The 14,379-nt window shown below is 41.5% G+C and overlaps 1 protein-coding gene across 2 annotated transcripts in view; it reads left to right on the top strand.

Moving 5' to 3' along the window:
* The first annotated feature begins 13,098 nt into the window (after positions 1–13,098).
* The window catches only part of GPCPD1 (glycerophosphocholine phosphodiesterase 1), a 60,359-nt gene continuing 59,078 nt past the window's right edge, over positions 13,099–14,379 (top strand). The window contains exon 1 of one of the 2 annotated variants that reach the window (XM_057529145.1): positions 13,099–13,271. The gene's annotated coding sequence lies outside the window, so the exon portion shown is untranslated. Of the gene's footprint in view, positions 13,272–13,438; positions 13,460–14,379 lie in introns of those variants that run through there. The other variant, XM_057529146.1, reaches the window with a different exon arrangement.

The following is a 14,379-nucleotide window of genomic DNA, read 5'->3' on the forward strand; positions in this document are numbered from 1 at the left end:
GGCTATTTTCAAATCACAGTTCTCTTCCTGATTTGACTGAGGATTTTCAGTGGATTTCAGGGGAAACAAGAAGTGATTTCTTTTTTGGCTGCACCGCAGCATCATGAGGAACTTCCTAACCAGGGATCTAACCCATGCCCACTGCAGTGGAAGTGTGGAGTCTTAACAACTGGACTGCCAGGGAAGTCCAGAAAGTGATACTTTTTTTTGTTCTGAAAATTTCACAATTTTTTTGTGTTCAAAACAAATTTCTTGGGACTTGCCTGGCGGTCCAGTGGTTAGGACTCTGTGCTCTCATTGCTGAGGGCATGGGTTCAATCCCTGTTTGGGGAACTAAGATCCCACAAGCCATGTGGTGTGGCCAAAAAACAAAACAAAACAAATTTCTTGTTTTATCTGTGTTACCATAATTTGTTTCTGTAATTCAGTAGAAGATGAGCTTGTAGTTTAGTTTGCTTGTTTATGTCTTTTCTATTGTTCTCAGGCATGGTTAAAAAATTAACACATATTCACATAGAATATTTGAAAAACTGAGAAACACACAAAAAAGCAACAACCTCACATATTTCCACTACCTTTTTGTGCATTCACTCAGCCTTTTAAAAGTAGTATACCAAAAATATATTTCTATAAACACATATATACATATATCAACAAATACTTTTATTAAAAAGTGGGCTCATACTATATAACCTACCACTTGCTTTTTTAACAACAATAGACTATGAGGGACTCCCCTGGTGGTGCAGTGGTTAAGAATCCACCTGCCAATGCACGGGACACTGTTTCGATCCCTGGTCCAGGAAGACCCCACATGCCGTGGAGCAACTAAGCCCGTGTGCCACAACTACTGAGCCTGTGCTCTAGAGCCTGCAAGCCACAATTACTGAAGCCCGCACACCTAGAGCCTGTGCTCCACAACAAGAGAAGCCACCGCAATGAGAAGCCCGCGCACCACAACAAAGAGTAGCCCCTGCTCGCCGCAACTAGAGAAAGCCCTCACGCAGCAACAAAGACCCAAATGCAGCCAAATAAATAAATAAATAAATAAACAAGAAAACCACAATAGACTGCAGACATCTTTTTAAGTGGGTACATAAGGAATAATCAAATTCTTTTCGTGGCTGTTTATTTCTCATGTAAATAAATGAGCATTGTTTATGTAACCATTGCCAAACATCCCATTGAGAGATGTTTACTTTGTTTCTACTTTTTAAATTTTTGTTTGTTTGTTTGTTTGTTTGTTTTTGTGGATTTGTGTGTGTGTGTGTGGCAATTTCAAGCTACGTTACATGAATACTCTTGGTATATCTTTATGTGCCTGTAAATATATATTTCTAGAAATATAAATTCTGGGTTGGTAGCTATGCACACAAATTTTTCACAGCTATGATTCAAATACTCTCCAAGAGTGTTATCAATGAACACCCTTAGCATTAATGTGCCAGATTATTCATTTTCTCACATCCTTCCAAAACTTGGTGTTATAAATTCTTACTTCTATTATTGATAAGTTCCTGTGGTTTCTCCTTGTTAAGGATTCTTGGAAACCCAGGAGGTTGAAGGCCACAGAACTAGATGTGGTGGAATGGATTGCTCTGTTGCCTGCTAGGAGAGTTTTGGCTTTAGAGTCAAAGAGGGCCATTCTGGGGTCTGGGCAGGAAGAGACTCATGCTTGCCCTTAGACCAAAGGATTACACAGAGTGTAAGCCTGTGGTGGCATAGTAAGATGGCAGACCCCTTCATTTTGGCTCAGGGCAGCATCCTTTCTACTAGAAACAAGATGAGGAGGGGTTGCATCTCTAAGAATAATTTAGTGCCAAATTTAAAAAGTCATGTGAGATTAAAGATGTGTGATTCTGCAATCCCTTCAAACTCTACTAAGGATTAGATGGCCCTTCAGGTGGCTGAGTCTAATTACAAGAAAGAGTGGGCTTTAGAAGTCAATTATTTATTTACTCAGGCAACAGAAGTTACCAAATCCATTTGATAGGCATCGTTCTAGACACTGGGCTTCCAAATAGAATAAGGTAAGATTCAGTAAATTCAAGGAGTTTACAAATTAGTTGGGTAGGGTGGGGGAGACTGAAAACCAAAAGCCATACCAATCAAGGTGTGGTTGACATTTGCCTATGCAAATTTACCCACATGAATTTTTGTCACACCCAAAAAAAAATAACTAAGATGAAAGCAGGAGGAAAGAAAAGGCTTGTAAGGAAAGGCTTCCAAGATAAGGTGCAGATAACTTGATGGCTTCTTGGAGCTAATTTTACAGTGGTTCAAGTTGGGGGTGATGGGCAGAGAAGAAGGCTTCTCTGGAGCAGATCTTCTCAAACTTTGTGTTCAGTGAACCCCTAGTAATCTTGTTAAAATGCAGATTCTGGTTCAGCAGGTCTGGGGTGGGGCCTCGAGACTCAGCAGTTCTAACATGCTCCCAGGAAACATCAGTGTTGCTGGTTCAAGGACCACACTTAGAATGGCAAATTTCTAGGCTGAGGTGACCCTAAATCCTTTGGTATAAGTGGGAGAGAAGGGGGTGGCTTGGATCAGAGATAAAGCTTTAGGGTTAGGTAGGATCCAGCTAATTGTGGAGAGCCATTGGGATACTAAAAAAGGAGTGCTTAATTGGGGGTGGTGGTGAAATCTAATCCAGAGAGGCAGAGTATAAGAATACATCTCCTACCCTTTCCCTTTCTTTGTCTTCTCCTCCCCCTCTTCCTCCTCATCTTGCATTTAAGTCATAAAAGTGGAGAATTACATGAAGCAAGCAAAGAGGAAGGCTTCTCTGTTTTGAAGACAGAAATTTCTGGCTATTACAGAATTCTTAGGTCTCTGAATTCCTTAACATTTCCAAGATGAGTTTTGGTCTCCTACAAAAGGAATTTTGGCTGTTTGCCTTATACAGTGGGTGCCTGCTTTGGCATTAATGTTACTGAACTCATATTTGGCTGTTCACTGCTTGAAAGCCAGTATGCAAGAGACAACTTGTCAAGAGACAAGTTTTGGTTGGAAAGGAAATTTTGCTTTATAGGGGGCTAGCAACCTGGGGAGAAGGCAGACTCATGTCCAAGAACCAACTCTGAAGATTCTGGTTGACCATGAAAGTTTCTTAAAGGGAGAAATGGGAAGTTAATCATTTGGGGAAGGTGTCAAGAGTCTTTGTTATCTTCCACTGTGTGCAGACTTTCTTCTGATTGGTTAGTGGTGAGGTAACAGGGTGATGTTCCAGGAATCTTGTGCTCAGCCTGAAGTTACCATCCTCCACCTGGGTGGGGCCCTTAGTTCCTACAGAAGGACTCAAAGATATATTGTTATGTATATTCCTTAAGGAGGAACCAGGACTCTGCCCCATCCCTGCACTATTGTTTCTTGATTGCCCTTCCTTTGTTCCTGCACTCCCTCCTTTAAATGGACACCAGACTTCCCTGGTGGTGCAGTGGTTAAGAATCTACCCGCCAATGCAGGGGACACAGGTTCAAGCCCTGGTCCAGGAAGATCCCACATGCCACTGAGCAACTAAGCCCGTGCACCACAACTACTGAGTCCATGTGCCACAACTACTGAAGCCCATGTGCCTAGAGCCCATGCTCTGCAACAAGAGAAGCCACCCCAATGACAAGCCCACACACCACAACAAAGAGTAGTCCCCGCTCACCGCAACTAGAGAAAGCCCGCATACAGCAATGAAGACCCAATGCAGCCATAAATAAATAAATAAATAAATAAGTAAATAAATAAATAAATAAAAGAAAGGGACATGGAAAGGATTTGTACCTGGGAGTGCCCCACAGGGTCCTGCTCAATTTCAATTATTCTATGATTTGAAACATGAATTGGTGACTTGACAGTAGATTCTCTGGACAGGGATCTGGGATCTAAAAAAAATAATCACTGATTTTAATAAGTTTTATGAGACCACGATGCCATTTTCTTAAAGAAACTTTCTGTAATAATCTCCCAACTGGGAACTTCTCTCCCCAAATCTAGTAAAATAAACATCTCTAAAACCAACTAATTAGTTGTATTTACTAATGCTCATTTCTGTAGTTGGCTGGGTAATAAAATAACTTGGGTGATGATTTCCATTTCTGATGGACTTTGGTTGACTCCACGCACCATAACTGAGTCCTCTAACCATGAATCATAGATATAATATTTGTGTTAAAGGTCATTTATTCAGGGCTTCCCTGGTGGCGCAGTGGTTGAGAATCTGCCTGCTAATGCAGGGGACACGGGTTCGAGCCCTGGTCTGGGAAGATCCCACATGCCACGGAGCAGCTGGGCCCGTGAGCCACAACTGCTGAGCCTGCGCGTCTGGAGCCTGTGCCCCGCAACAGGAGGGGCCGCGATAGTGAAAGGCCGGCGCACCGCGATGAAGAGCGGTCCCCGCACCGCGATGAAGAGTGGCCCCCACTTGCCGCAACTAGAGAAAGCCCTCACACGAACCGAAGACCCAACACAGCCAAAAAATAAATAAATAAATAAAGTAGCTATAAAAAATGATCTCTCTTTAAAAAAAAAAAAAAAAAAAGGTCATTTATTCAGATTTTTTAAAAAATGCCTGGTAGTTAACTAAATCTGGTGAAAAAAAAATGGCCTCAGAATTCTACCATCATTTTCATAGGTCCTTGGGGTTTTCTTCTTTTCCTTAAGGAAAATATTTTGATTATTTTTATTTTTCTTCTTATTTTTTGATTTATTTTTGATGTCTTAGCATTTTTATGTATAATCACATTAATTGATTGCATGGCCATGTTGATGAATTCCAAGAGGATGATCTCCACCCTCTCTCCATGCCCCGTGGGTTGGGATTTACATTTGTTCTTTTAGCAGGAAAATGCAGTAAGGAGCATATAGCTATGGCATCCGCCTATTTTCATAAAAGGAAAATAAGGATCTCTTTAACCCAGCAGGACTAGGATAATCAGTAGTTTGTTTTGTTGTCCTGGAACCCAGACTCCAGGCCTATCTGGGCCAGGCAGGACATATGACATGTCTGATTAGTACAGTGGGTTAGTAACAGGGAGTTGGCTCTGTGTTGGGTTAGGGTGCGCATTCAAAATTAAATTTTTAAAAATCACTATATATCTACAGTTGTGGGTCAAATATATCATATGACTAAATGTCATTAATGGTAACTGGACACGGTGATATGGGTGCAAGGGGAGGCCATGCTATGGAACATGTAGCAGTGAGTCCCTACTTCTCCAATGGGTACACGTGACATTGTTTATTATTAAACATTGACATCTGCATTGACAAACTACTTAATATTTTTTCCTGAACTTTTCAGTTATTCCTACAAGCATGTTTATACCTGCTATGTGCCAGGCACTATGCTGGGATCAATAATTCCTGCTCTTGAAGGCCTGATTACAGGAGGGCAAAACAGAAATGTAACAGATAAAAGCAATGAAGTGTTAGTTCTCAGGATTGTTTTCATTTTATAGGTAAAATAACAAAGGTATGGTGCGAGACAGCATAACAGAGAGTAGAATCACCACCTCTAAATCATTCACATAATAAAGGCACCACCAATGCCAAGAACCTCTGCCTTCCTGACTCCAGTTCCAGCATTCTTTGGCCTGTTGCCAGCCTGAAGTGAGCAGCTGGGCTTGTGAGCCTGGTGTGTGGTAGCAGTGCTGTTACTGTTATTTTGTTCAGAGTAAGAATATGCCCTGTGGGGCTTCCCTGGTGGCGCAGGGGTTGAGAATCTGCCTGCCAATGCAGGGGACACGGGTTCGAACCCTGGTCTGGGAAGATCCCACATGCCGCGGAGCAACTAGGCCTGTGAGCCACAACTACTGAGCCTGCGCATCTGGAGCCTGTGCTCTGCAACAAGAGAGGCCGCGATAGTGAGAGGCCCACGCACCGCGATGAAGAGTGGCCCCCGCTTGCCGCAACTAGAGAAAGCCCTCGCACAGAAACGAAGACCCAACACAGCCAAAAATAAATAAATAAATAGATAGATAAAAAAGTGAAATTCTTAAAAATAAATAAATAAATAAATAAATAAACTCAGTTGTATTAATTAAAAGAAAAAAAAAAAAAAAGAATATGCCCTGAAAACAGCAGCTCATTCTGTGGAGAGTCATCAATATTTTCACTAAAATGGTAAAATGATGATAGCCAGTCAAATGTGGAACAATTTGAGCAGTAAAGGGAACTCCTTTCGGGGATTCATTTTAGTGCCAAATGCACAAGACTGAGAGGCATTTGGAAAGACAAAAAATAGTAGTAAGTTGAACAGGCTGAAGACAAAATGTTCAGCGTTTTCTGATATAACTTTTTTTGTGTGTATTAAAAAAATTGAGGGACTTCCCTGGTGGCACAGTGGTTAGGAGTCTGCCTGCCAATGCAGGGGACGTGGGTTCAAGCCTTGGTCCACGAAGATCCCACATGCCGCGGAGGAATTAGGCCCGTGTGCCACAACTACTGAGTCCCACACGCCTAGAGCCCGTGCTCCGCAATGGGAGAGGCCACTGCAATGAGAAGCCCGCACACCGCAACAAAGACCCAACGCAGCCAGAAAATTAATAAATAATTTAAAAAAAAATTGAAATACAGTGTTAGTTCAGATGTAATACATAGTGACTTGACATTTGCATACATTATGAAATGATCACCATGATAAATCTAGTAACCATCATCCCCATACAAAGTTATTACAATATTATTGACCATATTCCTTATACTATACATTAATATCCCCATGGCATATTTATTTTATAACTTGAAGTTTGTACTTCTTAATTCCCTTCACCTATTTCATCCCCACCCTCCCCCCTTCTGAATCTATGAGTCTGTTTTTGTTTTTGTTTCCTTAGTTTTTTAGATTCCACATATAAGTGAAATCATACGGTATTTGTCTTTCTCTGTCTGACTTATTTCACTTAGCATAATACCCTCCAGGTCCATCCATGTTGCCGCAAATGGCAAGATTTCTTTTTTCTTTTTTTAAATGGCTGAGTAATATTCTGTTGTATGTATATATAGCACATCATCTTTATCTGTTCCTCTTTTTTAAAAATTTTATTTATTTACTTTTATTTTTGGCTGTGTTGGGTCTTCTTTGCTGTGCATGGGCTTCCTCTAGTTGTGGCGAGTGGGGGCTACTCTTCATTGCGGTGCACAAGCTTCTCATTGCAGTGGCTTCTCTTGTGAAGCATGGGCTCTACGTGTGCGGGCTTCAGTAGTTGTGGCATGTGGGCTCCATAGTTGTGGCTCACAGGCTCTAGAGCGCAGGCTCACTAGTTGTGGCACATGGGCTTAGTTGCTCCACGGCATGTGGGATCTTCCCGGGCCAGGGCTTGAACGTGTGTCTCCTGCATTGGCAGGCGGATTCTTAACCACTGTGTCACCAGGGAAGCCCCTATCTGTTCCTCTCTTGAAGAATGCTTAGGTTGCTTCCATATCTTGGCTATTGTAAATAATGCTGCTATGGACATAGGAGTGCATGTATCTTTTTGTTTTTTTTTGTTTGTTTGTTTGTTTTAATAAAGATTGTGGTGTGGGATGGAGTTTTTTTTTTTTTTTGGCTGTGTTGGGTCTTCATTTCTGTGTGAGGGCTTTCTCTAGTTGTGGCAAGTGGGGGCCACTCTTCTTCGCAGTGCGCGGGCCTCTCACTATCGTGGCCTCTCTTGTTGTGGAGCACAGGCTCCAGATGCGCAGGCTCAGTAGTTGTGGCTCACGGGCCTAGTTGCTCCGAGGCATGTGGGATCCTACCAGACCAGGGCTTGAACCCGTGTCCCCTGCACTAGCAGGCAGATTCCCAACCACTGCGCCACCAGGGAAGCCCACACGTATCTTTTTGAATTAGTATTTTTTGTTTTCTTCAGGTAAATACCTAGAAGTGGAATTGCTGGATCATACGGTAGTTCTATTTTTAATTTTTGAGGAACCTCCATACTGTTTTCCATCAATTTACATTCCCACCAATAGTGCACAATGGTTTCCCTTTTTCCATATCCTAGCCAAGACTTATCTCTTGTCTTTTTGATAATAGCCATTCTGACAGGTGTGATGCACTATCTCACTGTGGTTTTGCATTTCCCTGATGATTAGTGATGTTGAACATCTTTTCTTGTGTCTGTTGGCCATCTGTATGTGTTCTTTGGAAAAATGTCTAGTCATGTCCTCTTCCCGCTATTTAATCGGGTTGTTTGCTTGTTTTATTTTGATGTTGAGTAGTATGACTTCTTTAGGTATTTCAGATATTAACCCCTTATCAGATATATCATTTGCAAATATCTTCTCCCAGTCAGTAGGTGGCCTTTTTGTTTTGTTGGTAGTTTCCTTCACTGTGCAAAAACTCTTTAGTTTGATGTAGTCCTGTTTGTTTATTCTTGCTTTTGTTTCCCTTGCCTGAGGAGATAGATCAAAAAAATATTGCTAAGACATATGCCAGAGGTACTGCCTATTTTCTTCTAGGAGTTTTGTGGTTTCAATCTGATATAACTTTTGCTACTTAGTTTTACAAGGTATTAACTCCTAAAGAGTCCATAGGACAGAGGACTTCCAGAATTACAATTATGTTACACATGGCAATTTTTCTTTAGAGATTGCTTCATTATATCCAGTTTTATCAATATGCTAGTCATTTACAAACAGTATTCACTACTCTGGATGTTTCTGTAGCATGCTACAGTAGCTAAACATGAAAATTTGAACTAATCCTTGAATGGGGCTGCTGGTCCACAGATGACTTATTTATAGATGAAAAGTTAATTTAGTCAAAATTGAATGAAAGACTTTCCCAGTCATTCATGAAAAAATGGTTATTCTACTGCCCCTTTTTGTGGAGGATACTCTATATAGTAATTGACAAATCTTTCTAGATTATTCTTCCATTAAATTAAAAAAAAATTTTTGAAACTCTCCCTTTTTGATTACATACATTTAAAATATGGATAAGGGGCTTCCCTGGTGGCGCAGTGGTTGAGAATCTGCCTGCCAATGCAGGAGACACGGGTTCGAGCCCTGGTCTGGGAAGATCCCACATGCCGCGGAGCGGCTGGGCCCGTGCGCCACAACTACTGAGCCTGCGCGTCTGGAGCCTGTGCTCCGCAACAAGAGAGGCCGTGATAGTGAGAGGCCCGCGCACCGCGATGAAGAGTGGCCCCCGCTTGCCACAACTAGAGAAAGCCCTCGCACAGAAACGAAGACCCAACACAGCCAAAAATAAATAAGTAAATAAATAAAAAATAAAAATAAAGGAATTCCTTTAAAAAAAAAAAGTAAAACAAATATCCTTCTTTAAAAAAAAATAATAAAATAAAATAAAATATGGATAAGGAAAGCTAATGGGTAAATAACTGTATCTATCTAAACAATTAGCTTAATTGCCACAATTCTGTGAGTTAGGGTGGACATTACCTTATTTCATCCATTCTGCCGTCCCCTTTTTAAAATATAACCTCTGAAATCACTGATGGCCAGGCAGCAGCCCTGACATAGTTGTCATGCCTTAGACACACTTGAATGCGGTTGTTTTCCCTGAAGACCATTTGTAGATGGAGTAGGTGTCCAGGCTATTATCTGTAGACTTTTGTTGATAACTTCTCTTAGGATCAAAAATAACAATGGCATCAAAACTTGCCCAATGGCTATCAGTGGTTTATGTCCTAGAGATAATATCTGAGCACTTAGAAAAATGTTGTGTCACTAATGCTATTGGATAATATTGTTTAGAAAACAAGGGCATTACAATATTTTTTATGGTTGAACTATAAATGTGAAGAAGTTTGAAAAATACCTAAACCATTTATTTCACTTATATTTTCCTTCTCGTATATATGCACAAGAATAATATATAATAAAATTTATGTCTAAATAGGTATAAAAGAGCCAGGTAGTGGTTGTGGGCCAAGGTCTTTGTTGACAGTACCCAACTATCTTGTTGCAATGTGAAAGAAGCCACAGGCAAAAAAAAAAAAAAAAAAAAAAAGGTATAAAAGAACACTTTCAGTAAGTAAAATGAAACATTATAAAGTATAAGTATTTTGGCATAGTTTAAAGGGCAGCACTTTTTGATTCTTAGTATTGTCTTACAATCAACTTTTTAGGTTTGATGAAATTGGTAGTTCTTTCATAGAATAGAGGCACAGGGAAAGTCTAGGAGGGACACAGGCATTAGGTAGCAGCAGGTACTGTGTGCTGTGTGCTGGGTGCCTTCTCAAACTTCATTTGAAATAACCTATGGTACTTAAATTTCCACTTCATTGATGAAAAAACAGGTCAAAGAAGGCATTTTGAGCTTCCCATTTGAATCTTTCCCGCTACAGACATTTTGATCTAATGGTACAGTTGAGAGCTTGGAAAGTATACACCAGAAAAGCTGCAGCCAATTTGAAATTGGTTTAAAGGTTCACATTTGCAGCACTTAAATTTCTTTGGAAATCTTCAATTTCCTTGGTTTCCTCCATGTAGGGTTGATCTCATATGAAAGAAAAATTAACAGCAAAAACGAACTATAACAATTGTGTCACTTATATGATGAATAAGTGGCGCCTCCTATAACTTGGGAATTGCTCATGGACTCATGTAGAGGGAATGAAAGGCATGGACCTTACCTTCGAGGAACAGGGCCACCGGTGAGGTGAATGAACACAAAATTGATAGCCTTTTGAGTCTGTAAAAAGATTCTGACAGTACAGCAATTGTGAAGTATCTATCTCAGGAGAATTCTCATAGTATTTTCATGGGTTGATCAAGAGATAAGTACAAATGATCAGTCTTTTATCCAAGTCATAATGAGTATTTCTGGGAGAAGACTCAGCACAAAACAAAGATGTTTAAAATCGCCAAAGTAAAATGTGCTTTAAATGTTGTTGGAGGAACCAATACTTTGTGGCAAAAATATAGGCTTGCAAAACTAGACTTGGTAAAATCAGGGCCACAAAAGTAAACTCACAATGGTAGAAGCTATAGCTGGTTTAAAAAAAAGAAAATGATACCAACATAAAGCATTTTTTTTAGCAGTAAAATTTATATGAAAAAAACTGAACCCAATAAAAATAATTTCAATAAAATAAAAATGGAACAAACTAGCAACAACTTAACTCTACCTTCTAGAAAATTTAAGTAAGAAAGTAAATGGGCTTAAGAGAGTTTTCTCCAGAATAAAGCCTCAAAATTCATCAATAGTAGTAAAAGTTTTTCCAAAGACTTATATTTAATCACAGATAGTGAGGGGTAAGATTTACATTCAAGTCTGGGACCTAAGTCTAGAGGTTTTTCCACCAATGCCACTACCACCTTTAAAAAAATGAAGGTATAAAGTGAGATCATGCAGCTGATTTTAGACAAACGAGATAACATGTTTCATTATTTAATCAAATAAGATAATGTTAAATATTTTTAAATGAGGTAAGATCCAATTTAATCTCATTAAACATTTCTCGGAATAGTTATAACATTCCGCAGAGGTAGGAGGAAGGAATTTATTGTTTATATTTTACTCCACTATCTCAATCAGAACAGGGTATACATGATATAATCTAAAATATATTGCATTATTAAAGAGTTTTTAAGCAAGGCTGTGTAAAGTGGTAGCTCCAGGAGTCCCTTCTTCCCCTGCATGGGTCCAGGTTTCTCTGTTCTCATTTTTTCAATTATCCAGTGCTGCTGGCTTGTTTTATATCTTCTAGATATTCCTCAGTTTCTGGCCCACTGATAGCAACTTTCAAATATGTGTAATTCTTCTGCTATTTCAATAGGATTTTGGGAAGGAGCATGGATTAGATCATCAACTTGGACTATAAACATTAGGCAAATAATAGCTTGATTAAATGGTGATTATAGGAAAATAAAGATCTACTATAAACATTTAAAAGAAGCAAACTCATGTGAAAGAAATTCATCACTGAAGTGTGACTAACAGCAGAGGAATGAAATCAACTCCAAGCTCTTATGAAATGTACAACAGCAGACTTTATAGTAGTACATAATTGGGAGGAATTTTTAATTCCTTAAGAAATTTGGGATTAAAACGAGTGCCATCAAGAAACCATTGCATTCTGTGCCTCGCACAAAGCAGGCACTTAGTAATTATTTATTAACTGAATGGATAACAGACATGCTCTGGGATCTAATCCAAGCTCAAATATCAAATTCCGTCATGAACGATCCGATTTATAAAACTAGAAGCTGTCTAAAAGCTAGAGCTTATCTAACTCAAACGCCTTTTCAATAGGACCACAACTTGCTGCTCGAGCTATCTCTTAGAGTCCTTCAACATCTCTTTTTAAATTTTCAGTATCTCACTCGATTTAAATGAAATCTGATAACAATTTTCTATTACGGGTGAACCAGTGGTTAACCTTGATGCTGGAAAGTAACAGTTTAATTTGGGTGAGTAGCAAATGCTGATTAATTTTTTTGGAACCGTCAAAGGAGAGAACAACTCTTGCCTTTTTTTTTTTTTCTTGGTAGGGCCAATTTTTTTTTACCGGAAAATAAATGACTACAACTTTTGCAGAGAGGTTCTTTCTAGCTTCCAGAAAGCTTCCTTCAAACTTTACGTACAAATAACCTGGGGATGTTGTTAAACGCAATTCCACCAGACAGGTCTGAGAGGGTCGCGAGAGAGCAATTCTGATAGCCTTCAGGTGATACTGCCGGTCCGAACACCATGCTTTGCTTAGCAGAGGTATAAACTCTCAACCATCTTAGGTCACCTAATTCTCCTTAACGCTAAAGATTTGATCCAGGTGTGCTTGTTATTTTGTAACGAAAGAAAGTTTCCACAGAACATCAGGCCTGTTAATTTCCCTCGTTTTCCAATGGGAAAAAAACGCAGTTCAGGATCGCAGCTCCACCTTCCATCCTAGGTTGTCCTAAGACGGCTTAGGGGACCAAGGTAGGCGTCTATGAACCCAGGCCAGGTCTCTGCGGCGGCTCCCGGCCAGCAGAAAAACCCAGCGCCGGGTACCGCAGAGAGGCCCCACCACCCTCGGCCACGGACGCAGGCCCTTTCCAGGAACGCGCGGGCCCGCCCCCCGCACGCGGCCGCCCATTGGCCCGACGGCGCCGGGCGTGACGTCAGGCCCCGCCCCGCCACTTCTCCGGCCCCGCCCCGCGGAGTGGCCTGGCGGTTTGGTCTGGAGCAGCTGAAACCGGTTTGAGCGGAGCCGCTTCCTGCCGCTCGGCGCCGCGGTTGGCCGCCTGGGGGAGCGCTGGCGAGGCGCGGACGGCGGGCGCCCGGCACCTCGGCCCGCGGCACTGGCTCTCGGGTGCGGCGTCGGTGGCGGCGCGGACCGCGGACCCGGCAGGTGAGGCGGGAGGCCGGGGGGCCGGGCGCGCGGTGCGGGGGCTGTGGCGGCCGCTCACGTGGCGGCCGAGTTGTCAGGGCGACCCGGCTGGGGGACGCGGGCGGGGCGGGAGGCGAGGCATGGGCAGGGTCCCCCAGCCCGGGCGGGATCTGCCCGTCGGGGAAACAGCGGCCTGGACGTTCGCCCCGGTAAGTCGGTGGGTGACACATGTTTATTGTATTTATCCTTTGCTGCCGCGATTCCGCTGGGCTGCTGGTGCTTCGTTCCCCTCCGAAAATTTTGCAGCGTTTTCGATATACGAGAATGCATAAACCGTAGGACCACCATGAGTATTCAAAGAAACGAGTCTTACTCACCACCAGTCTCTGGCTTTATCCATAAGTAATTCATAGTGTTTTGACAACTGCTTATTTTCTGAAATTGCCTAACCAAGTAGTCTAGGGTGTGCTTGTATAATTCAGTTATTCCAAGAAACCGAAGCGCCTAAGTCTCTTAGGAAAAGGTTCCAGGAACAGTCATCAGTGCCCTTGATACAATTTTAAGACAGTTTCCCCTTCTTATAAAGCTCTACTTTTTCCAAAGCTCTTCAAATTGCCTTGATGACTTCTGGGAGAAAGCCTTCATCAGTTAGGTGCTTCATCGGCCCCCTCTTATCCCACTGCCCGGTTATAAAGGAAATTAGGCGTGAATTCAGCCACGAATTGTAGAGAAATCTTTCACCATTGAGGCAGCTGCCTAGTGTGTAACACATAGAGGAACTGATAGAACGAAGCAGGATGTTTGGACTTGATGTTTTCTTCATATTCTTCTTTAGCCCTTCCTATTTCTGCCCAGTTCCTATCCACTACTCCCCCCCCCCTTATGTATCTTGCTACGTTTCTGACAGTTGTGACTTAGCTAAGAAATAAATACAAACTATCAGTCCTTTTTCCAACTCCTAACATTCTGGGTACAAATAACACAAGATAAAACAAACAGGTAAAACTACACGGTGGTTCAGTGGTTCTCAACTTCACTAGGGAGAACCAATATTCTAGACAAAATAAGATTAGGAAAGTTCGACTCCAATAATGACCACAAAGGAAATCTCAGTGGCAGAGTGAGTAAA

Source organism: Balaenoptera acutorostrata, chromosome 15 (genome assembly GCF_949987535.1).
Source record: "Balaenoptera acutorostrata chromosome 15, mBalAcu1.1, whole genome shotgun sequence".
In the NCBI taxonomy this organism is placed as follows: domain Eukaryota; kingdom Metazoa; phylum Chordata; class Mammalia; order Artiodactyla; family Balaenopteridae; genus Balaenoptera; species Balaenoptera acutorostrata.